General features: G+C 37.0%; 1 pseudogene; it reads right to left on the bottom strand.

Moving 5' to 3' along the window:
• Window positions 1–3,180: 3,180 nt before the first annotated feature.
• Window positions 3,181–6,357, bottom strand: LOC143671708 (protein SDA1 homolog pseudogene; annotated as a pseudogene).
• Between the last annotated feature and the right edge of the window lie 19,377 nt (window positions 6,358–25,734).

The raw sequence follows: 25,734 nt of genomic DNA, 5'->3' as shown, positions 1-25,734 counted from the left end.
TTTATGCTCTAATCTTTGTTATTTCTTTTCTTCTGTTTGGTTTGGCTTTAGTTTGCTGTCCTTTCTCTAGTTCTTCCAGGTGAACAGTTGATTCATCAATTTTTGCTCTTTCTTCTTCTTTAATATAGGCATCTAAGGCAATAAATTTCACTCTCAGCACCACCTTTGCTGCATCTCATAAGTTTTGATATATTGTGTTTTCATTTTCATTTCCCTAGAGACATTTATTAATTTCTCTTGTAATTTCTTCCTTGACTCACTGATTGTTTAAGTGTGGTTGTTTTGTCTCCATATATTCATGAATTTTCTGGCCCTTCTACCTGTTATTGATTTCCAACTCCATTCCATTGTGATCTGAGGAAGTGTCTTGTATAATTTTAATCTTTTTTAATTTATTAAGACTTGTTTTGTGACCCAGCATATGATCTATCCTTGAGAATGATCCATGAGCATTTGAGAAAAATGTGTATTCTGCTGTCGTGGCATGTAATGTTCTGTAAATGTCTGTTAAGTCTAGTTCATTTCTTGCATTATTCAAAATCTGTTTCCTTATTAATCCTCTGTCTAGATGTTCTGTCCATTGATGAAAGCAGTTAATTGAAGTCTCCAGCTACTATTGTAGGAGTTTATACTTCTCTCTTCTGTGTTGTCAATGTTTGCCTCATGTATTTTGGGGTACTCTGGCTCAATATATAAATATTTATGATTGCTATGTCTTTTGATGAATTGTTTGTTTTATTAATAGATTGTGTCTTTCTTTGTGTCTTTTAAGTGTTTTACATTTTGAAGTCTAATTTTTAAATACATTCTGAGTCCTATTTTTTAATACATTCTGCCTGTCTATCTCTTGATTAGTGGGTTTAAATAATTAAAATTTAATGTTGTTGAAAGCAAAGGACAGAAATAAAAATTTTAGGTATGACACCCCAACCACTTGACCTGTATCTCAGAAAATGCCATTATATACTTTTCTTCAAATTAATGAGACTTTTTGGAATTTGGTTGCTATATTGGATCCTTTTCATAGTTGCTGCTCAGAATACTCAGAGGAGGGGTTGATACTCATTCAAGGAAGTGACTTGCCCAAGGGCACACAGCTGGTATGTGAGAGTGTCAGAATTTGAACCCAGTCCAGGTTATTTTCGTCTCCATTATACATAGGTGGAAACTAAGAACAAGAGAGCTTTCATTATGTACATTGTCCTTCCCTACAGAGGGCCTTGCACAGTGCTTTGCAGGGGCTCTGTTTGAAACATGTAGTAAATCTAAGTCAGGATCTGTGTCTGGATTGAATGAATAGGTGCTAATCATCAGTTCAGATACCTCTGGGAACACAGGAACTCCAGCTGCAGCTTGAGTTGCATGCAGAAGCTTAACCCTTGAACCAGGAAGGTCCCTCAGAGGAATGAGGAAAGAGTGAAGGAGATCAGTGAAGCAGAGGGTGAGGAGGTCAGAGGCTTCTTGTGAATTTGAGGCTCCAGGCTCTTGTGTGCAGTGGATGACCTGAGAGCCCTTGACATGCACAGACAGCCCACAACAACCTGATGTCTGAAGCAAAAGGCATTGACTTAGCCCTGATGTTCTGGACTTGGATCCTAGCTCTACCCTAATGAGGACATATTTTCTGTTTTAAACACCCAACAATCCTTTGTGGGTGGTCTAAACATTAAATCAACATGTGACTAGGCATGTTTGTTTACTTTCAGTTTTATTTTTAAAAACTTTCTTTTAATTTCATTTTGATTTAATTTCATTTTACAATTGTTAAACCTTCTACATCGCCTTAAATTCAAATCTGCAACCTCAATAAAATTGCATTAAAAAATTCAAATCTACAAAACAAGCTACATTCAGAAAAATTTAGGTTTCCTTATTATGCATTTTCTTGAATACATTCATCACCAATGAACACTTCAAAAATGTAATATTATTACTGTAAAGGCAGTACTTTCTTTTATAATTTTGGCTTTTGGATTTTCTATGTCATATCTTATTTTTTTCCCTTTTCACCTTTATTGCTAATCTTCATTTATACACTATTCTCCAGAATGTTTTCTTTTTCCTATCTGATTGTAGTGGTCTCTTTGATATGTCTTATAAAGCCCATTACTCAGTTGCAAACTCTCCCAGTAACTGTCTGAAAAGATTTTAAACTCCCCTTCATGTTAAAAAAAATATATTTTTATTGAGAAATCTTCACACACATACAGTTTATCCACAGTACACAATCAATGGCTCACAATATCATCATAGTTGTATATTCATTACCATGACCATTTTTGGAACATCTGCATGACTCCAGAAATAGAAATGAGAAGAAAAAACTCACATATCCCATACCCCTTACCCCACCCTCTCACTGACCACTGGTACTTAAATATACTCATTTTTTTAACCCCTTATCCCCCCCATGTTTTATTTATTTATTTTTCAACTCATCTGTCCATACTCTGGATTAAAGGAGTATCAGAGGAAAGATTTTCACAATCACACAGTCATATTGTAGAAGTTTCCCCTTCAAGAATCAAGGCTACTGGAACACAATTTAACAGTTTCAGGTTCTTCCCGCTAGTCACTCCAATATACCATAAACTAAAATGGGAAATCTATATAATGCATAAGAATAACCTCCATGATAACCTCTCAAGTCTGTTTGAAATCTCTCAGCCACTGACACTTTATTTTGTCTCATTTTTCTCTTTCACCTTTTGGTCAAGAAGGCTTTTGCAATCCCATGATGCCAGGTCCCTGCTCATCTTGCGAGTCCTGTCCCATGTTGCCAAGGAGACTTACACCCATGGGAGTCATATCTTGTGAAAGACAGTGAGTTTCCTTGTTGAGTTGGCTTAGAGAGAGGGGCACATCTGAGCAATAAAAGAGGTTCTCTGGCAGTGACTCTAAACATAATTATAAGTAGGCTTAGCTTCTCCTTTGCAGGAATGAATTTCATAGGGTCAAACCCCAAGATAAAGGGTTCAGCCTATTAAATTGCTTGTCCCCATTGCTTGTGAGAATATCAAGAATTCCCCAGATGGGGAAATTTTTGTTTTGTTTTGTTTCAATTTCCAACATATAGTGCTTCTGGATTTTTTTATGTAAACAAACATTCTTGATTTACTAATTTTCAGAGTAGTAAAACAAATACAGCATTTTCCTGGGAATGAAAAACTTGCTTGGTAGTTACTTCATTCTTTTTCTCTTTTTCAAAAGTGCATTGTGTAATGCCATCTGTTTTTCTCTAAAGGAACATTTATTTTTTGACTGGACATTCTGGTTACACTGTGATATCATAAATCTCTTCCGTTTTTTTCTTCTCTTTATTTGTGAAACTGGAAAATGGATTCATTTGGGTTTTCTTCCTCACAAAGCCTTTCTGGTCTGTCTTTCCATCCATTACGGTTGCTAGTCTTGTCTCCTTGTCAGACTTTGGCTTTTTATGAAGGTGCTCAATGTTCTGAAGTGAAAGTAACTCACCCCTGGACTCCTTATCACTGTCTATTTCGATATATTTCCTCTTTTCAGTTTTCCCGGGGATAATACTGAGTTCTTTATTCCTTTAGGCCATGCAGATTTTCTGGAAGTCTTCTTGAGTTAAAACCTGCCTAGTGCTATGGCTGCAGCTTTGATTTTCTACTCTTCCATGGGTATGCTGTTCAGCTTCTTGGAGATTTCTTGCTGTTCTTCATTGGAAGAGTGGTGCACATCCACCCAGTCACTGTCGGCATCCTCCTCCTTGCTGATACTGGCACTTCCCAATAAATTTTCAGCATGCTCTTTCTCTTTCTTAACTTCCAGAACTTCTGCTCATGGAACGCAATCTTTAGCATCTAATTCTTCATATTTATGCACTCTTGCTTCAATCAAAGCTTCTGTACATTTACCCTGGAATATCTTCTACAACATCTGAGGATTTATTGTTCAGAAGAGCTGAATCAAAGCTCTAGCAGACATCATCACATTTTTATCTATGTATGTTTTATACTGGGCCAAGTCTTGGAAAAGTTCTTCATTCATGGCCAGAGGATATCAAGCTGCTATCTCTTTTATACCACTGATTCCTACTGTCATGCCTTCACCAGAGTTCTTTTTGGTAACAAAACTGTTGGCCACAGTCATTAGAAACAACGGAATGATCTCTGGGAGTACCAGGTGATGAGATGCTTGTGCAATAAACAGTAGGATCTTTGTAACTTCTCTTTGGTGGGGTTGCAGAAACCTCTGCACAAAGGTATAGAAGTTAAAGAGAAAAAGCTCATGAATTCCCACCAATCTCAGAATAAGTTTCGTGAGTATCATCTTCACTTTAAACCTCTCTATAGAGCTCTCTAGTTGCTATAGTAACTTTTCTGCAAAACCTGGGATCATGAATCAAGTGAACAACTGAAAAGTTAAACACTTATGGCTTTTTCTTCTTCTTTTGTTTCTTGAGCACTTCCATCACATTTTCTAACCTTTTCTTGTATTTGGAGCTTTTCTTCCCTGTGGTATACTGTACTAGCAGGTCTCTTGTTGCTGGTCCTTCATCCTTGGATTTTGAGTCACTGTCCTCTTTCTTCTCTTCACCTTTCCCTAGGAAGAATGTCAAAGCAGCAACTAATATCTTGGTGACTTTGTAGAAACATACAGTTGTGTTAACATTGACAGTTTTGGCATCATACAGATGTTTCTTTTATAGAATTCAATCATCACATCCAAAGATATTTTGGCTACAGTTGCACGGCTATCTCTTAACAAACTGTACATGAAATTCTGCAATACTATATTCACTTTACTGTTCCTATGTTTTGCATTTATATTCTTGATATCAGCCACAATATGAGTGTACAAAGTCTTTCACAGAAGTTTATCATGGCAATGCAGAAGTTCAAAAAGAGTTCTAGAAAACTTGGAGGATTAATGAGATTCTTATTTCTCAGCAGATCAAACCTTTGCAAGATTTCATTCAAAGATCTGGATCCAAGACAGTGTAATTGTAAGAGAGCAGATCTCTCAGATCTTGAGGAAAGTTACTTAGATGTTATGGGAAGCAGTGACCAATCTGTGTCATAAACATCACTAGCTCCACCAGTTCTTTGCTGGGTTTATTTGGTTGTAATTTGAAAATCTCCACATTGGATTTGTAGTGATTATATTGCTGTAGAAACTCCTCAGTGTAGGCCAGTGGGTCCCGCTTGATCAGATTCTGCAACTGTGGCTAGTTTTTGGGTAGCTTGTTGTTGTCCCTGCTGGAAATGTTGACTGTAGACTGGCTCAGCTGCGAGCGGTTCTCAGAAAACCCATACCACTTGGAATCCTGCTTCCAGGTATGACTGAAAATAGCATGTGGGACCCCAAAAGGGGAAGTTTAATATTTCTTTCCAGTCCCCCAAAGAGACTTTGCAAATACTTTTTTTTTTTTGTATGCTGTGTGGCGGAATCACAATTCATTATTTTCCATGTGAGTATCCCATTATTCAGCACCATTTGTTGAATTTTTTGTGTGTCTTGCTTGTTTTCTGTTTTTTGGGAAGTGCATGGGCCAAGAATCAAATCCAGGTCTCCCACATGTAATTTTTCCTGCATACTATCCATTCTCAATAACTTGCAAATTTCACATTCATTTGTTCTCCCCCATACAAAAGTATTTTATATTTGTACATTTAATAATCATCATTGTCCACTCTAGGCATTCCTAAGTTATACCATCTTAGTCTTTATTCTCTACCTTTGATTCTAGTGTCACACATGCCCCCAGCCCTTCTCACTCATCCATACTCACATTCAGCTTCATTCAGTATACTTATATTATTGTACTACTATCAGATAGTATTGTATTATTCTTTTTCAAATGTTTATAGTCAGTTTTGTTGCACATTTTGTGTTCCTTCCTTCAGCACCAAATTTCCAGTCTCTACCCTCTTTCTATCACCTAATTACCCATGTTCTTAACTTTATCTCTCAAAGTTCACTCATTAATGTTAGTTCATGCTAGTGAGACCATACAGTATTTGTTTCTTTCTTTCTGGCTCATTTAACTCAGCGTAATGTCCCCAAGGTTCATCCATGTTGTTACATGCCTCATGACTTTATTCTATCTTACAGCTGCATAATATTCCATCATATGTATATATCACAGCTTGTTTCATCGCTCATCTGTTGATGGACATTTGGACTGTTTCCATCAGTTGGCATTTTTTTAAATATAGCTCTATACATTTATTTACTGAAAACTATGTACATTATTGCCAAGTACCAAAAGCATTTTGCAAAAATATAATGCAGCCATATGATCCTGAAACCCAGTTGCTCAGTATATACCTGGAGGAGCTGAGTGTGGGGACACGAATGGACACTTGCACACTGGTGTTTCTGGTGCATTGTTTGTGATCCACACTGAAGGGAGGTGTCCTAAGGGTGCAAGGACTGAGGAATGGAAGGGGAACCATGGTGTATACATAAAATGGACTACTGAGTGGCCACAAGAAGGAATGAAGTTGCGAGGCATGCAACTAGATGAATGAACATTAAGAGCTCTACTTTGAATGAAATGTCAGGAACAAAAAGACAAATATTATAACGCCTCAATATATGGACTAACTATAATATTAAAATTCTGTGAACTAAAGTTGAGAGTGTGGGATATCATGTCGGGGCATACTGTGAAGGGTCCTAGATTGTAAGCTCTTAGAGCAGTCATATATATTTAAGAGATGTAATTGTTAATTCTAAATTCTCAGATACTAAGTTGTTTGTATATAACATGGTCCTTCCCACAAAATTCGGGTATTTATGTGACACCTGAGACTCAAGGTTAGAGCTCTGAAATTATGAAACTTAGCAGTACCCCATACAGGAACTGTTTAAAAAGTTGTAAAAGGATCAGACATCAAGTAGAGATATGAATGAAGCTTATCTGGATAGGATTAGGTATATTAGAACACTGGGTACAGGACAATATCATTCATATTTTAAAACTTCACCTTCTATAGGAGACTAAAGGGTGAGATGTTTATTCGATGCAAAATTTATATTTCGTTGTGAAGAGATGGAAACAGCCAAAATGTCCATCAACAGATGAGTGGCTAAACAAACTATGGTATATGCATACAATAGAATATCATGCAGCTGTAAGACAGAATAAAGTTATGAAGTAGGTAACAACATGGATGGACCTTAAGAACATTATGGTGAGTGAGATTAGCCAGAAACAAAAGGACAAATACAGTATGGTCTCACTGATATGAACTGACATTAGTGAATAAACTTGGAGAATTTCATTGGTAACAGAGACCAAAGGAGACAGAAACAGGGTAAGACATTGGGTAATTGGAGTTGAAGGGATACAGATTGTGCAACAGGAATGATTGTAAAAACTCAGAAATGGATAGCACAATACTACCAGCTGTAATATGATTATGTTAAAACCCTGAATGAAGCTGAATGTGAGAATGATAGAGGGAGGAGGGCTGGGGGTACAACTGATATCAGAAAGAAAGATAGATGATAAAGACTGAGATGGTATAATCTAGGAATGCCTAAAGTGTATAATGATAGCGACTAAATGTACAAATTTAAAAAATGTTTTTGCATGAGGAAGAACAAATGAATGTCATTGCTGCAGGGTGCTGAAAATAGATGGTAATTAATATTTTAAAATTTTACCTTATGTGTGAGACTAAAGCAAAAAGTGTTTATTTGGTACAAAATTTATATTTTCACTAGTGCATTTCCTAATATAACTTAGGTAGACAGCATAATTGAACACCATAAGTACATGGACCCTTGAGTAGGGCATGAGGTTTTGTTGGTTTGTCCAGAGTGATGCCCTGATAAATCCCAGAGTGAGTTGAACAGTGAATTAAAAAGTATTTGCAGGGCGGGCCACGGTGGCTCAGCAGGCAAGAATGCTTACCTGCCATGCCAGAGAACCCAGGTTCGTTTCCCGGTGCCTGCCCATGTGAAAAAAAAAAAAAAACTATTTGTAAAGTCCCCTTCAGGGAATGGTGACAAAGGGGGAAAATTCAACTTCCCGAAGTTGAATTCTTGATATTCTCACAAGCAGTGCAGACAACCAAAGCAATAGGCCAAGACCTCAATCTTGGGGTTTGTTCATATGAAACAACCCCACAAAGGATAGGTCAAGTCTACTTAAATTTAGGCCTAAGAATCACCCCCAAGAGAACTTCTTTTGTTCCTCAAATGTGGCCTCTCCCTCCAGCCAACACAACAAGCAAACTCATTGCCCTCCCCCTTTCTACACGGGATATGACTCCCAGGGGTGTGGACCTTCCTGGCAATGTGGGACAGAAATTCTAGAATAAGCTGAGACCCAGTATCAAGGGATTGAGAAAACCTTCTCCACCAAAAAGGGGAAGAGTGAAATGAGACCAAAAAAAAAAAAAGCGTTAATGGCTGAGAGATTCCAAACAGAGTCGAGAGGTTATCCTGGAGGTTATTCTTACGCATTAAATAGAAATCACCTTGTTAGTCAAGATGTAATGGAGAGGCTGGAGGGAACTGCCTGAAAATGTAGAGCTGTGTTCCAGTAGCCATGTTTCTTGAAGATGATTGTATAATGATATAGCTTTCACAATGTGACTGTGTGATTGTGAAAACCTTGTGTCTGAGGCTCCTTTTATCTACCTTATCAACGGACGAGTAAAGCATATGGAATAAAGATGAATAATAGGGGGAACAAATGTTAAAATAAATTTAGAGTGAAATTCTGGTGATCGGTGAGGGGGAGGGGTGGGGGTATGGCATGTATGAATTTTTTTTCTGTTTTCTTTTTATTTCTTTTTTCTGAATAGATGCAAATGTTCCAAGAAATGATCATGGTGATGAATATGTAACTATGTGATGATATTGTGAATTACTGATTATATATGTAGAACAGAATGATCAAAAATTTTTTAAAAATTAATAGGGGGAACAAATGTTAAACTCAAATTGAAATGGTAGTGATCAATGAAAGGGAGGGGTAAGGGGTATGTTATGCATGAATTTTTTTCTGTTGTCTTTAATTTTTTTTCTGCATTGATGCAAATGTTCTAAGAAATGATCATGATGATGAATATGTAACTATGTAATGATGTGAATTACTGATTATATATATAGAACGTAATGATCATAAGTTAAGAATGTTTGTGTAAAATGAAATCAGAAAGAAAGATAGATGATGAAGACTGAGATGGTATAATCTAGGAATGCCTAGAGTGTATAATGATAGTGACTAAGTGTACAGATTTAAAAAATGTTTTTGCATGAAGAAGAACAAAGGAATGTCATTACTGCAGGGTGTTGAAAATAGATGATAATCAATATTTTAAAATTTTAACTTATGTGTGAGACTAAAGCAAAAAATGTTTATTTGGTACAAAATTTATATTTTGAGTAGTGCATTTCTAATATAGCTTATGTAGACAGCTTAACACCACAAATACATGGAACATGAGATTTTGTTGGTTTGTCCAGAGTGATGCTCTGATAAATCCCAGAGTGATCTGAACAGTGAATAAAAAAGTATTTGCAAAGTCCCCTTCAGGGAATGATGAGAAAGGGGGACAATTCAACTTCCCCAAGTTGAATTCTTGATATTCACACAAGCAGTGGGGACACCCAACGCAACAGGCTGAGCCCCCAATCTTGGAGTTTGTTCATATGAAACTTAACCCCACAAAAGATAAGTCATGCCTACTTAAAATTAGGCCTAAGAGTCACCCCCAAGAGAACCTCTTTTGTTGTTCAGATGTGACCTCTCTCTCCAGCCAGTACAACAAGCAAACTCATTCCCCTCCCCCTGACTACTTGGCTCATGACTCCCAGGAGTGTGGACCTTCCTGGCAACATGGGACAGAAACCCTAGAATGAGCTGAGATTCAGCATCAAGGGATTGAGAAAACCTTCTCGACCAAAAAGGGGAAGAGTGAAATGAGACAAAAAATAAATATAAAAAAAAGCGTTAATGGCTGAGAGATTCCAAACAGAGTCGAGAGGTTATCCTGGAGGTTATTCTTACACATTAAATAGATATCATCTTGTTTGTCAAGATGTAATGGAGAGGCTGGAGGGAACTGCCTGAAAATGTAGAGCTGTGTTCCAGTAGCCATATTTCTTGAAGATGATTGTATAATGATACAGCTTTCACGATGTAATGTGTGATTGTGAAAACCTTGTGTCTGATGCTGCTGTTATCTACCTTATCAACAGATGAGTAAAACATGGAATAAAAATAAATAATAGTGGGCGGGCCACGGTGGCTCAGCAGCTAAGAGTGCTTGCCTGCCATGCCCAAGGACCCAGGTTTGATTCCCGGTGCCTGCCCATGTAAAAAAATAATAAATAAATAAATAAATAAATAAATAAATAAATAAATAAATAAATAATGGGGGGACAAATGTTAAAATAAATTTAGATTGAAATGCTAGTGATCAGTGAAAGGGAAGGGTAAGGGCCATGGTATGTATGAATTTTTTTCTGCTGTCTTTTTATTTCTTTTTCTGAATTGATGCAAATGTTCTAAGAAATGAACATGTTGATGAATATGCAAATATGTGATGATATTGTGAATTATTGATTATATATGTGGAACGGAATGATCATAAGTTAGATGTTTGTGCTTGTTTGTTGCTATATTTTTTAAAAAATTAAAAAAAGAATGTTTGTGTTTGTTGTTATATGTTTTTTTAAAATTTTAAAAATAATAAAAAAAAAAAAGGAAGAAAAAAGAAAGAGAGAAGCCCCAGGCAAAATTTCCAAGTTGGGCTTGTCTTAAATTCTTGATCCAGGAAGCCATGCGGGATAATAAAAGACTGTGGTTATTATAAGTTACAAATTTTGAGCTGATTTGTTAAGCAGAATTGTACTAGGCTAACCCACAATTTCATATAGTTCAATTTTTTTTGTATGCTATATGGTGGGGGTCACATTTCATTCTTTTTTCATGGGAGTATTCCCTTATTGCAGTACCATTTGCTGAATTTTTCCTTTGTTTTGGTTTTTCATTTGTTTGTCTTACTTGTTTGTTTGGGAAGTGCATGGGCGGGTAATTGAACCCCAGTCTCCTGCATGGCAGGCGAGAATTCTACCACTGAACTACCCTTGCACCCTGCCTCATATAGTACAATTTTATAAATAAATAAATGAAATATCATAGAAAATTCAAAAAAATTATATTTTGACTAGTGCATTTCCTTATTTAACTTGTATGGTCAGTTTCTTTGAACACTGTAAGTACATGAAATCTTGAATAGGGCATGAGGTTTTGTTGGTTTGTCCAGGTTAGTGTGATGCCCCGATAAAACCCAGAGTGATCTGAACAGTGAATAAAGAAATATTTGCAAAGTCCCCTTGAGGAAATAGGGAGAGCGGGGGAAATATTCAACTTCCCCATTTGGAGAATTTCTGATATTCTCACAAGCAGTGAGGACAACCAAATCAAAAGGCCAAGCCCTCGATCTTGGGGTTCTTCCCTATGAAACTTATCCCTGCAAAGGATAGGATAAGCCTACTTAAAATCAGGCCTAAGAGTCACTCCCAGAGAACCTCTTTTGTTGCTTAGATGTGGGCTATCTCTCTAAGCCAACATGGCAAGTGAACTCATTGCCTTCCCCTACCTACATAGGACATGACTCCAGGGGTCTAAATCTCCCTGGCAACATTGGACAGAAATCCCGGGATGAGCCAGGACCAAGCATCAAGCAGTAAAGAAAATCTTCTCAATCAAAAGGGAGAAGAGAGAAATGAAACAAAATAAGTGTCAGTGGCTGAGAGATTTCAAACAGAGTCAAGAGGTTATCCTGGAGGTTATTCTTATGTATGATATAGATAGTCCCTTTTTAGTTTATGATGATTTGGTGTGACTAGAGGGAAGTACCTGAAACTGTAGAGCTGTGTTCCGGTAGCCATGCTTCTTGCAGATGATTGTATTATTATAGCATTGTAGCTTTTACAATGTGACTATATGGTTGTGAAAACCTTGTCTCTGAGGCTCCTTTTTTTTAAATTTTAATTTTATTTTTTTAAATACCAGAAAACACCAAACTGGGCAGGCCATGGTGGCTCAGCAGGCTTGCCTGCCATGCCAGAGGACCCGGGTTCGATTCCCAGTGCCTGCCCATGTTTAAAAAAAAAAAAAAAAACACCAAACAAATGCAAACATTCCTATTTCGATCATTCCATTATACATATATAATCAGTAATTCACAATATCATCACAAGTTGCATATTCATCATCATGATCATTTCTTGGAACATTTGCATCTATTCAGAAAAAGAAACAAAACAGAAAAAAAAATTTATACATACCATACCCCTTACCCCTCCCTTTCATTGATCAGTAGCATTTCAAACTAAATTTATTTTTAACATTTGTTTCCCCTATTATTTATTTTTATTCCATATGTTCTACTCATCTGTTGACAAAGTAGATAAAAAGAGTATCAGACACGAGGTTTTCACAATCACACAGTCACATTGTGAAAGCTATATCATTATACAATCATCTTTAAGAAACATGGCTACTGGAACACAGCTCTACATTTTCAGGCAGTTCCCTCCAGCCTGAAGTCTCCATTACATTTTGAAAAGCAAGGTGATATCTGATGCTTCTTTTATCAAGAGTATGGACAGATGAGTAAAAAACATGGATAAAAATAAGCCAATAGTAGTGGGAACAAAGCTTAAAATAAATTGAGTAGATTAAAATACTTGTGGTGAGCAGTCTCACCACCCTCCCCCTCTCTACGTGGGACATGACTCCCAGGGGTGTGGACCTTCCTGGCAACGTGGGACAGAGATCCTGGAATGAGCTCAAACTCAGCATCAAGGGACTGAGAAAAACCCTAGAATGAGCTGAGAATTAACATCGGGGAATTGAGAGAACCTTCTCGACCAAAGTGGGAAGAGTGAAATGAGACTAAGTGTCAATGGCTGAGAGATTCCAAACAGAGTTGAGAGGTTATCCTGGCGGTTATTCTTATGCATTAAGTAGATATCACCTTGTTGTTCAAGATGTAGCAGAGAGGCTGGAGGGAACTGCCTGAAAATGTAGAGCTGTGTTCCAGTAGCCATGTTTCTTGAGGATGATTGAACAATGATATAGCTTTCACAATGAGACTCTGTGAATGTGAAAACCTTGTGTCTGATGCTCCTTTTAGCTACTATAGCAACAGAAGAGTAGAACATATGGAATAAAAATAAATAATAGGGGGATAAAATAAATTCAGTTTGTAATAGTGGTAAATGAAAGCGAGGGGTAAGGGGTATGGTATGTATAATCTTTTTTTTTTCTCTGTTATCATTTTATTTCTTTTTCTGTTGTCTTTATTTCTTTTTCTAAATCGATGCAAATGTTCTAAGAAATGATGAATATACAACTATGTAATGATATTAAGAATTACTGATTGTATATGTAGAATGGAATGATATCTTAATGTTTTGTCTGTTAATTTTTTTAATTAATAAAAAAAGTTAAAAAAATATTTTTACTGATACAACTTGACATACAAACATTCCATACATGGTGTACAATCAATGGTTCACAACATCATCACATGGTTGTGTATTTATCATGATGATCATTTTTTAGAACATTTGCATCACTCCAGAAAAAGAAAAAAAGAAAAATGAATAAACTCATACATACCCACCCCTCCCTCTCATTGACCACTATTTTCATCCACCCAATTCACCTTAACATATGTCATCCCCACTATTTGTTTATTTTCCTTCCATATTGTTTATTCATTTGTCCACATCCTAGACAAAAGGAGCATCAGACACAAGGTTTTCACAACCACACAGCTACACTGTAAGAGCTATATCATTATACAATCACTATACAAACAAGGCCACTGGAATACAGCTCACCAGCTTCAGGTACTTCCTTCAAGCCACTCCAGCACACCACAAACTAAAAAGGGATATCTATACAATGCATAAGAACAATGCCCAGGACAACCTCTCAACTCTGCTTGAAATCTCTCACCCATTGACAGATTATTTTTTCTCATTTCTCTCTTTCACTTTTGGTCAAGAAAGCTTTCTCAATCCCTTGATGCCAGGTCCTGGTTAATCCTAGGATCTCTGTCCCACATTGCCAGGGAGATTTATACCCCATGGAGTCATGTCCCACATGTGTGGTGGGAGGGGCAGTGAGCTCACCTATCCCATCAGCCTAGAGAGAGAGGCCACATCTGAGCAATAAAGAGGCTTTCCAGGGGTGACTCTCAAACCCAATTCAAAGTAGGCTTAGCCCATCCTTTACAGGAATAAGCTTCACAGGGGCGAACCCTAAGATCAAGTAAGCCTTTAATCTTGAGGCTTGCTTTTCTGAAGCTTATTTATGAGGCAGAGAAGCTAAGCCAAGCCTACCTATAGGTATGCCTAAGAGTTACTTCTGAAGGACCGTTTTGTTGCTCACATGTGGCCTCTCTCTAAGCCCAACTCTGCAAGTAAAATCATTATGCTCCTTGCTTTGTAGATACATGACATCCAAGGGTGAAAGTCTCCCTGGCAACATTGGATATGACTCCCAGGGATGAGACTGGCCCTGGCACCATGGGATCAACAATGCCAAGTGTGCTGGTTTAAAAGGATGTATGCCCCCTAGAAAAGCCATGTTTTAATCAAAATCCCGTTTCATAAAGGCAGAATAATTCCTATTCAATACTGTATGTTTGAAACAGTAATCAGATCATCTCCCTGGATGATGTGATTTAGTCAAGAGTGATTGTTAAACTGGATTAGGTGACGACATGTCTCCACCCATTTTGGTGGGTCTTGATTGGTTTATTGGAGTCCTATAAAAGAGGAAACATTTTGGAGAATAAGAGATTCAGAGAGAGCAGAGCAGAAAGACATAACCACGAGAAGCAGAGTCCCCCAGCCAGTAACCTTTGGAGATGAAGAAGGAAAATGCCTCCCGGGGAGCTTTATGAAACAGGAAGCCAGGAGAAGAAGCTAGCAGGTGATGCTGTGCTTGCCATGTGCCCCTCCAGATGAGAGAGGAACCCTGACCGCGTTCACCATGTGCCTTACTAGTTGAGAGAGAAACTCTGACTGTGTTCACCACATGCCTTCTCACTTGAGAGAGAAACCCTGAACTTCATTGGCTTTCTTGAACCAAGGTATCTTTCCTTGGATGCCTTAGATTGGACATTTCTACAGATTTGCTTTAATTGGGACATTTTCTCACCCTTAGAACTGTAAACTAGCAACTTATTAAATTCCCCTTTTTAAAAATCATTCTGTTTCTGGTATATTACATTCCAGCAGCTAGCAAACTAGAACACTATCCTGACCAAAAGTGGGGGAAAAACTGTAACATATAAGGTATCAATGGCTGAGAGAGTTCAAATAGAGTTGGCAGGCTGCTCTAGAGGCTACTCTTATGCAAGCTTCATCTAGCCATTCTAGCTATCATGGTTTGCCAACCCCCAACCAAACCATTCCAGCCAACCCTAAACTCCTTGGGCTTTATCTGAGACTATACAAAAGTTCCATGCACTATGATTACTTTCCAGAAACCTACAACCTCCAGATGGGTTCCTAGGGCAGATAAGTCCTGAAACCCAGAGAGGCTAGGCTCTCCAGAACATCAACTAGTTCCATCCCCCATCCCCTTATATTTGACAGTCCTTTCCAACATGGGAAATACCCTAAAGAATTGGGAAAAGATCAAAGGATATGGTGGAGTTATAACAGAGAAGATAGGATTTAAATAATAACTGCTGAATCATTATATTGATATTTATATTAGTCTCCAGTGTCTTGGAGCAGCTAGAAGGAAAAACCTAAAATTGTGGAACTGTAACCCATACCAAACTCTGACATCTATTCTATAACTAATTGTTGTGGTGTGCTTTGAAATTTATTGCTGTTTTGTATATATACTATTTTTGTGACCCAGCATATGGTCTATCTTTAAGAATGATCCATGAGCACTTGAGAAAAATGTGTATCCTGCTGTTGTGGGGTGTAATGTCCTATAAATATCTGTTAAGGCTAGCCCATTTATTGTAATATTCAAATTCTCTGTTTCTTTATTGATCCTCTCTCTAGATGTTCTGTCCATTGATGAGAGTGGGGAACTAAAGTTTCCAGCTATTATGGTAGATGTGTCTATTTCCCTTTTCAGTGTTTCAAGTGTTTGCCTCATGTATTTTGGGGCATTCTGGTTCAGTGCATAAATATTTATGATTGTTATGTCTTCATGTTGAATTGTTCCTTTTATTAATACATAGTATCCTTCTTTGTCTCTTTTAACTGTTTTAAATTTGAAGTCTAATTTGTTGGATATTAGTATAGCTGCTCCTGCTCTTTTTTAGTTGTTATTTGCATGAAATATCTTTTCCCAAACTTTCACTTTCAACCTATGTTTATTTTGGGGTCTAAGATGTGTTTCCTGTAGACAGCATATAGAAGGATCCTGTTTTTTAATCCATTCTGCCTGTCTATGTCTTTTGATTGGGGAGTTCAATCCATTAACATTTAGTGTTATTACTGTATGGGTAGTACTTTCTTCTACCATTTTGCCTTTTGGATTTTATATGTCATATCTAATTTTCCTTCTTTCTACACTATTCTCCACACCTCTCTCTTCTGCCTTTTCGTATCTGTCTCTAGTGCTCCCTTTAGTATTTCTTGCAGAGCTGGTCTCTTGCTCACAAATTCTCTCAGTGATTTTTTCTCTGAAAATGTTTTAATTTCTCCCTCATTTTTGAAGGACAACTTTGCTGGATACAGAATTCTTGGTTGTAGTTTTTCTCTTTTAATAATAAATATATCATCCCACTGTCTTCTCGCCTCCATGGTTTCTGCTGAGAGATCTGCGCATAGTCTTATTGGGCTTCCCTTGTATGTGATGGATTGCTTTTCTCTTGCTGCTTTCAAGATCCTCTCTTTCTCTTTAACATCTGACTTTCCGACTAGTAAGTGTTTTGGAGAACTTCTATTTGGATCTATTCTCTTTGGGGTATGCTGCACTTCTTGGATCTGTAGTTTTAGGTCTTTCATAAGAGTTGGGAAATTCTCAGTGATAACTTCTTCCATTAGTTTTTCTCCTCCTTTTCCCTTCTCTTCTTCTTTTGGGACACCCACCACATGTATATTTGCATGCTTCATATTATCATTCAATTCCCTGAGTTCCTGGTCATATTTTTCTTTTTTTTTTGTAATCTCTTTTTATTAATTAAAAATATATATAAGAAAGAAACACAAACATTCCCAACACATACACTCAAAAATTCACAATATCATCACATAGTTGCATAATCATCATGATGATGATTTTCCAGAACATTTCCATCAATTCGGAAAAAGAAATAAAAAGACAACAGAAAAATAAAACAAAAACACACACACAAAAATTTTACATAATACCCCTTACCCCTCCCTTTCATTGATCACTAGCATTTCAAACTAAATTTATTTTAACATTTGTTCCCCCTATTATTTATCTTTATTCCATATGTTCTACTCGTCTGTTGACAAGGTAGATAAAAGGAGCATCAGACACAAGGTTTTCACAATCACACAGTCACATTGTGAAAGCTATATCATTACACAATCATCATCAAGAAACATGGCTACTGGAACACAGCTCTACATTTTCAGGCAGTTCCCTCCAGCCTCTCCATTACATCTCTTGGTTAACAAGGTGATATGTACTTAATGCATAAGAGTAACCTCCAGGATAACCTCTCGACTCTGTTTGGAATCTCTCAGCCATTGACACTTTGTCTCATTTCACTCTTCCCCCTTCTGGTTGAGAAGATTGTCTCAATCCCTTATGCTGGGTCTCAGCTTATTCTAGAGTTTTTCTCTCTCCCTTGATGCTGAATCTCAGCTCATTCTGGGATTTCTGTCCCATGTTGCCAGGAAGATCCACACCCCTGGGAGGCATGTCCCACGTAGACGGGGGGAGGGTGGTGAGTTTGCTTGCTGTGTTGGCTGGAGAGAGAGGTCACATCTGAGCAACTAAAGAGGTTCTCTTGGGGGTGATTCTTAGGCCTAATTTTAAGTAGGCTTGACCTATCCCCTGTGTGGTTAGGTTTCATATGAACAAACCCCAAGACTGGGGGCTCAGCCTATAGCTTTGGTTGCCCAAACTGCTTGTGAGAATATCAAGAATTCAACTTGGGGAAGTTGAGTGTTCCCCTGTTCTCACCATTCCCCGAAGGGGACTTTGCAAATACTTTTCCACTCACTGATCAAATCACTCTGGGATTCATCAGGGCATCACCTGGACAAACCAACAAAATCTCATGTCCTATACAGTTTCATGTACTTTAGGTGTTCAACCAACTATCTACATGAGTTATATTAGGAGATGCACTAGTCAAGGTATAAACTTGCACCAAATAAATATTTTTTGCTTTAGTCTCACACTTACATTGAAATTTTAAAATATTAATTACCATCTATTTTCAGCACACTGCAGTAATGACATTCTTTTGTTCTTCCTCATGCAAAAACGTTTTTTAAATTTGTACATTTAGTCACTATCATTATACACTCTAGGCATTCCTAGATTATACCAGCTCAATCTTTATTGTCTATCTTTCTTTGTGATTTCATTTATGCCCCAGCCCTCCTCCCTCTACCATTCTCATATGCAGCTTCATTCGGTGTTTTAACATAATTGTATTACAGTTAAATAATATTGTGCTGTCCATTTCTGAGTTTTTATATTCAGTCCTGTTGCACAATCTGTATCCCTTCAGCTCCAATTACCCAATATCTTACCCTATTTCTATCTCCTGATGGTTTCTGTTACCAACGAAATATTCCAAGTTTATTCACTAATGTCTGTTCATATCAATGAGACCATACAGTATTTATCCTTTTGTTACTGGCTAATCATACTCAGCATAATGTCCTTAAGGTCCATTCATGTTGTTACATACTTCATAACTTGATTCTGTCTTACAGCTGCATAATATTCCATCTTATGTAAATGCCACAGTTTGTTTAGCCAACTGTCTGTTGATGGACATTTTGCCTGCTTCCATCTCTTGGTAATTGTAAATAATGCTGCCATAAACATTGGTGTGTAAATGTCCATTTGTGTCCTTGCCCTCATGTCCTTCAAGTAGAGACAGCATATAGATGGGTCCTGTTTTTTAATCAATTCTGCCAGACTATGCCTTTTGATTGGAGAGTTTAATCCATTAACATTCAGTGTTATTACTGCATGGGTAATATTTTCTTCTACTATTTTGCCTTCTGGATTTTATATGTCATAACTAATTTTCCTTCTTTTTACCTTTACTCATAGTCTTCCTTCCCACACTCTTCTCCACACCTCTCACCTCTGTCTTTTCATATCTGTCTCTAGTGTTCCCTTTAGTATTTCTTGCAGAGCTGGTTTCTTGGTCACAACTTCTCTCAGTGATTTTTGTCTGAAAATGTTTTAATTTCTCCCTCATTTTTGAAGGACAACTTTTCTGGATACAGAATTCTTGATTGGCAGTTTTTCTCTTTTAATAATAAATATATCATCCCACTGTCTTCTTGCCTCCATGGTTTCTGCTGAGAGATCTGCGCATAGTCTTATTGGGCTTCCCTTGTATGTGATGGATTGCTTTTCTCTTGCTGCTTTCAAGATTCTCTCTTTCTCTTTGACCTCTGGCATTCTGATTAGTGAATGTCTTGGAGTACATTTATGTGGATCTATTCTGTTTGGGGTACGCTGCACTTCTTGGATCTGTAATTTTAAGTCTTTCATAAGAGTTGGGAAATTTTCAGTGATAATTTCCTCCATTAGTTTTTCTCCTCCTTTCCCCTTCTCTTCTCCTTCTGGGACACCCACAACACATATATTCATGCACTTCATATTGTCTTTCAATTCCCTGAGTCCCTGCACCTATTTTTTCAGTTTTATCCCTATATTTTCTTTTTCTTCCTGGATTTCAGATGTTCCATCCTACAGTTCACTAATCCTATGTTCTGTCTCTCAAAATCTACCATTGTAGGTTTCCACTGTTTTTTTTTTGTCTCTTCTACCTTGCCTTTCATTCCCATAAATTCTGTGATTTGTTTTTTCAGACTTTCAATTTCTTCCTTTTGTTCATTCCTTGCCTTCTTTATATCCTCCCTCAATTCATTGATTTGGTTTTTGATGAGGTTTTCCATGTCTGTTCGTATATTCTGAATTAATTGTTTCAGCTCCTGTATGTCATCTGAATTGTTGGTTTGTTCCTTTGACTGGGCCATATCTCCAATTTTCCTAGTGTGATTTGTTATTTTTTTGCTGGCGTTTAGGCATTTAATTACTTTAATTAGTTAATCACAAATAAAATATCAGAGAATACAGAAACTCATAGCAACAGAAAATGGAGCACAGGTTCCTATGATTGGGGTGCAGTGACAATAGGGGAATTGATGCAAAGTGAATATAGAGTTTCTTTGGGGGATGAGGGGAGGATTCTGGTGGTGGTTAGTAGTATGGGAATATCATTGTAATTATGATAAATCACTCTGATTGATTTGCTTGGTATAGATTGGAATGGGAAGCTTTATGTTGTATATATGTTTCTGCAATGAAAACAAGGAGCAACTTAAGATGGAAATTTATTCCCATAAATGCCTATATCAAAAAAGAAGAAAGAGCAAAAATCGAGGAATTAACTATCCACTTGGAAGAACTAAAGACAGAACAGCAAATTAACCCCAAAGCAAGCAAAAGGAAAGAAATAATGAATATTAGAGCAGAAATAAATGAAATTGAGAACATGAAAACAATTGAGAAAATCAACAAAATCAGAAGTTGGTTCTATGAGAAAATCAATAAGATTGATGGATCCTTAGCGACGTTGACAAAAAGAAGGAGAGAGAGGATGCAAATAAATAAAATCAGAAATGGAAGAGGAGCCATAACCACTGACCTCACAGAAATAAAGGAAGTAATAACAGGATACTATGAACAATTTTATGCTGATAAACTCTAAAATATACATGAAATGGACAACTTCTAGAAAGGCAGGAATAATCAACATTGACTCGAGAATAAATAGATGACCTCAACAAGCCAATCACAAGTAAAGAAATTGAATCACTCATTAAGAAGCTTCCCAAAAAGAAGAGTCAAGAACCAGATGGCTTCACATGTGAATTCTACCAAATATTCGAGAAAGAATAAGTACCAATCTTGCTCAAACTCTTCAAAAAAATTGAAGAGGAGGGAAAGCTACCTAACTCATTCTATGAAGCCAACATCACCCTCATACCAAAGCCAGACAAAGATATTACAAGAAAAGAAAACTACAGACCAATCTCTCCAATGAATATAGGTGGAAAAATCCTCAACAAAATTCTTGCAAATCAAATCCAGCAGCACATTAAAAAAATTAAACACCATGACCAAGTAGGATTCATCCCAGGTATGCAAGGATGGTTCAACATAAGAAAATCAATTAATGCAATACACCATATCAACAAATCAAAGCAGAAAAACCACATGATCATCTCAATTGATGCAGAAAAGGCATTTGACAAAAGTCAACATCCTCTCTTGTTGAAAACACTTCAAAGGATAGGAATAGAAGGGAACATCCTCAACATAATACAGGGAATATATGAAAAGCCCACAGCTAACATCATTTTCAATGGAGAAAAACTGAAAACTTTCCCCCTAAGATCAGGAACAAGACAAGGTTGTCCACTATCACCACTGTTATTCAACATCGTGTTGGAAGTTCTAGCCAGAGCAATTAGACAAGAAAAAGAAATACAAGGCATCAAAATTGGAAAGGAAGAAGTAAAACTATCACTGTTTGCAGATGATATGATACTATACATCAAAAACCCTGAAAACTCCACAGCAAAACTACTAGAGCTAATAAACGAATACAGCAAAGTGGCAGGTTACAAGATCAACATTCAAAAATCTGTAGTGTTTCTATACACTAGCAATGAACAAGCTGAGGGGGAAATCAAGAAACAAATTCCATTTACAATTGCAACTAAAAGAATAAAATACTTAGGAATAAATTTAACTAAAGAGACAAAAGACCTATACAAAGAAAACTACAAGAAACTGTTAAAAGAAATCACAGAAGACCTAAATAGATGGAAGGGCATACCATGTTCATGGATTGGAAGACTAAATATAGTTAAGATGTCAATTCTACCTAAATTGATTTACAGATTCAACGCAATGCCAATCAAAATTCCAACAACTTACTTTTCAGATAGAAAAACCAATAAGCAAATTTATCTGGAAGGGCAAGGTGCCCCGAATTGCTAAAAGTATCTTGAGGGAAAAAAATGAAGCTGGAGGTCTCACGCTGCCTGACTTTAAGGCATATTATGAAGCCACAGTCGTCAAAACAGCATGGTACTGGCATAAAGATAGATATATTGACCAATGGAATCGAATAGAGTGCTCAGATATAGACCCTCTCATCTATGGACATTTGATCTTTGATAAGGCAGTCAAGCCAACTCATTTGGGACAGAACAGTCTCTTCAATAATTGGTGCCTAGAGAACTGGATATCTATATGCAAAAGAATGAAAGAGGACCCGTATCTCACACCCTATACAAAAGTTAACTCAATATGGATCAAAGATCTAAACATTAGGTCTAAGACCATATAACAGTTAGAGGAAAATGTGGGGAGATATCTTATGAATCTTATAATTGGAGGCGGTTTTATGGATCTTCCACCTAAAGCAAGAGCACTGAAGAAAGAAAGAAAGAAATGAGAGCTCCTGAAAATTAAACACTTTTGTGCATCAAAGAACTTCATCAAGAAAGTAAAAAGACAGCCTACACAATGGGAGATAATATTTGGAAACGACATATCAGATAAAGGTCTAGTATCCAGAATTTATAAAGAGATTGTTCAACTCAACAACAAAAAGACAGCCAATCCAATCACAAAATGGGAAAAAGACTTGAACAGACACTTCTCAGAAGAGGAAATACAAATGGCCAAAAGGCACATGAAGAGATGCTCAATGTCCCTGGACATTAGAGAAATGCAAATCAAAACCACAATGAGATATCATCTCACACCCACCAGAATGGCCATTATCAACAAAACAGAAAATGACAAGTTCTGGAGAGGGTGTGGAGAAAGAGGCACACTTATTCACTGTTGGTGGGAATGTCAAATGGTGCAACCACTGTGGAAGGCAGTTTGGCGTTCCTCAAAAAGCTGAATATGGAATTGCCATATGACCCAGCAATACCATTGCTAGGTATCTACTCAGAAGACTTAAGGGGCAAAGACACAAGCGGACATTTGCACACCAATGTTTATAGCAGCATTATTTACAATTGCCAGGAGATGGAAAGAGCCAATATGTCCAACAACAGACGAGTGGCTAAACAAACTGTGGTATATACATACGATGGAATATTATGCAGCTTTAAGACAATAAACTTATGAAGTATGTAACAACATGGATGGACCTAGAGAACATTATGCTGAGTGAGACTAGCCAAAAACTAAAGGACAAATACTGTATGGTCTCACTGATATGAACTGACATTAATGAATAAACTTGGAATATGTCATTGGTAACAGAGACCATCAGGAGATAGAAATAGGGTAAGATAGTGGGTAATTGGAACTGAAGGGATACAGACTGTGCAACAGGACTGGATAGAAAAACTCAGAAATGTACAGCACAATACTACCTAACTGTAATGTAATTATGTTAAAACACTGAATGAAGCTGCATGTGAGAATGATAGAGGGAGGAGGGCTGGGGACATAACTGAAATCAGAAAGAAACATAGATGTTAAAGATCGAGATGGTATAATCTAGGAATGCTTAGAGGGTTTAATAATAGTGAAATGTACATGTACAAATTTTAAAAATGTTTTGGCATGAGGAAGAACAAAGGAATGTCATTATTGCAGGGTGCTGAAAATAGATGATAATTAATACTTTAAAATGTCACCTTATGTGTGAAACTAAAGCAAAAAATGTTTATTTGTTACAAAATTTAGATTTTGACTAGAGCATTTTCTAATATAACTCATGTAGATAGTTTGATTGAATGTCATAAGTACTTGGAATCTCAGGTAGCACATGAGATTTTGTTGGTTTGTCCAGAGTGATCCCCCGATGAATCCCAGAATGATTTGATCAGTGACTGGAAAAGTATTTGCAAGCCCCCTTCGGGGAATGGTGAGAGTGGGGAGAAATTCAACTTCCCCAAGTTGAATTCTTGATATTCTCACAAGCAGTGTGGACAGCCAAAGCTATAGGCTGAGCCCCCAGTCCTGGGGTTTGTTAATATGAAACTTAACCCCACAAAGGATAGGTCAAGTCTACTTAAAATTTAGGCCTAAGAGTCACCCCCAAGAGAGCCTCTTTTGTTGCTGAGATGTGGCCCCTCTCTCCAGCCAACACGACGAGCAGTCTTACCACCCTCCCCCTCTCTGCGTGGGACATGACTCCCAGGGGTGTGGACCTTCCTGGCAACGTGGGACAAAGATCCTGGAATGAGCTGAGACTCAGCATCAAAGGACTCAGAAAAACCCTAGAATGAGCTGAGAATTAACATCAAGAGACTGAGAGAACCTTCTCGACCAAAAGGGGGAAGAGTAAAATAAGACAAATTGTCAATGGCTGAGAAATTCCAGAGTCGAGAGGTTATCCTGGAGGTTATTCTTACGCATTAAGTAGATATCACCTTGTTGTTCAAGATGTAGTGGAGAGGCTGGAGGGAATTGCCTGAAAAGGTAGTGCTGTGTTCCAGTAGCCATGTTTCTTGGTGATGATTGAACAATGATATAGCTTTCACAATGAGACTCTGTGAATGTGAAACCTTATGTCTGATGCTCCTTTTAGCCACTATATCAACAGAAGAGTAGAACATATGGAATAAAAATAAATAATAGGGGGAACAAATGGTAAAATAAATTCAGTTTGTAATAGTGGTAAATGAAAGCGAGGGGTAAGGGGTATGGTATGTATAGTCTTTTTTTTCTCTATTATCATTTTATTTCTTTTTCTGTTGTCTTTTTATTTCTTTTTCTAAATCGATGCAAATGTACTAAGAAATGATGAATATGCAACTATGTGATGATATTAACAATTACTGATTGTATATGTAGAATGGAATGATATCTTAATGTTTTGTTAATTTTTTCTTAATTAATAAAAAAAGTTTTTAAAAAAAGATTTAATGGAGAGACTGGAGGGAACTGCCTTAAAATATAGAGCTGTGTTCCAGTAGCCATGTTTCTTGATGATGATTGTATAATGACATAGCTTTCACAATGTGACTGTGTGATTGTGAAAACCGTGTGTCTGATGCTCCTTTTATCTACCTTATCAACAGACGAGTAGAACATATGGAATAAATAGGGGGAAGAAATGTTAAAATAAATTTAGTTTGAAATGTTAGTGATAAATGAAAGCGTGGGGTAAGGGGTATGGTATGTATAATCTTTTTCTTTTCTCTGTTATCGTTTTATTTCTTTTTCTATTGTCTTTTTATTTCTTTTTCTGAACAGATCAAATGTTCTAAGAAATGATGAATATCATCATTGTGATGATGTTGAGAATTACTGAATATATATGTGGAACGGAATATGTTAATCTTTTTGTTTGTTCTTAATTAATAAATAATTTTTTTTTAAAAAAGAAAGGTTAGCTTTGTTAAACAGAGTTGGTAAGGTCTAACAAATGAATATGATTTCTGAATTATTAAACTGATATTTTAGTCTCTACTATCACAGCGCAGCTAGAAGTAAAAATCCTAAAATTAAGGATTTTTAACCCATACCAA

Source organism: Tamandua tetradactyla, chromosome X (assembly GCF_023851605.1).
Source record: "Tamandua tetradactyla isolate mTamTet1 chromosome X, mTamTet1.pri, whole genome shotgun sequence".
Taxonomy (NCBI): Eukaryota; Metazoa; Chordata; class Mammalia; order Pilosa; family Myrmecophagidae; genus Tamandua; species Tamandua tetradactyla.
The sequence above is the reverse complement of the archived record's forward strand: the minus strand, read 5'-3'. Positions and strand labels throughout refer to the sequence as shown.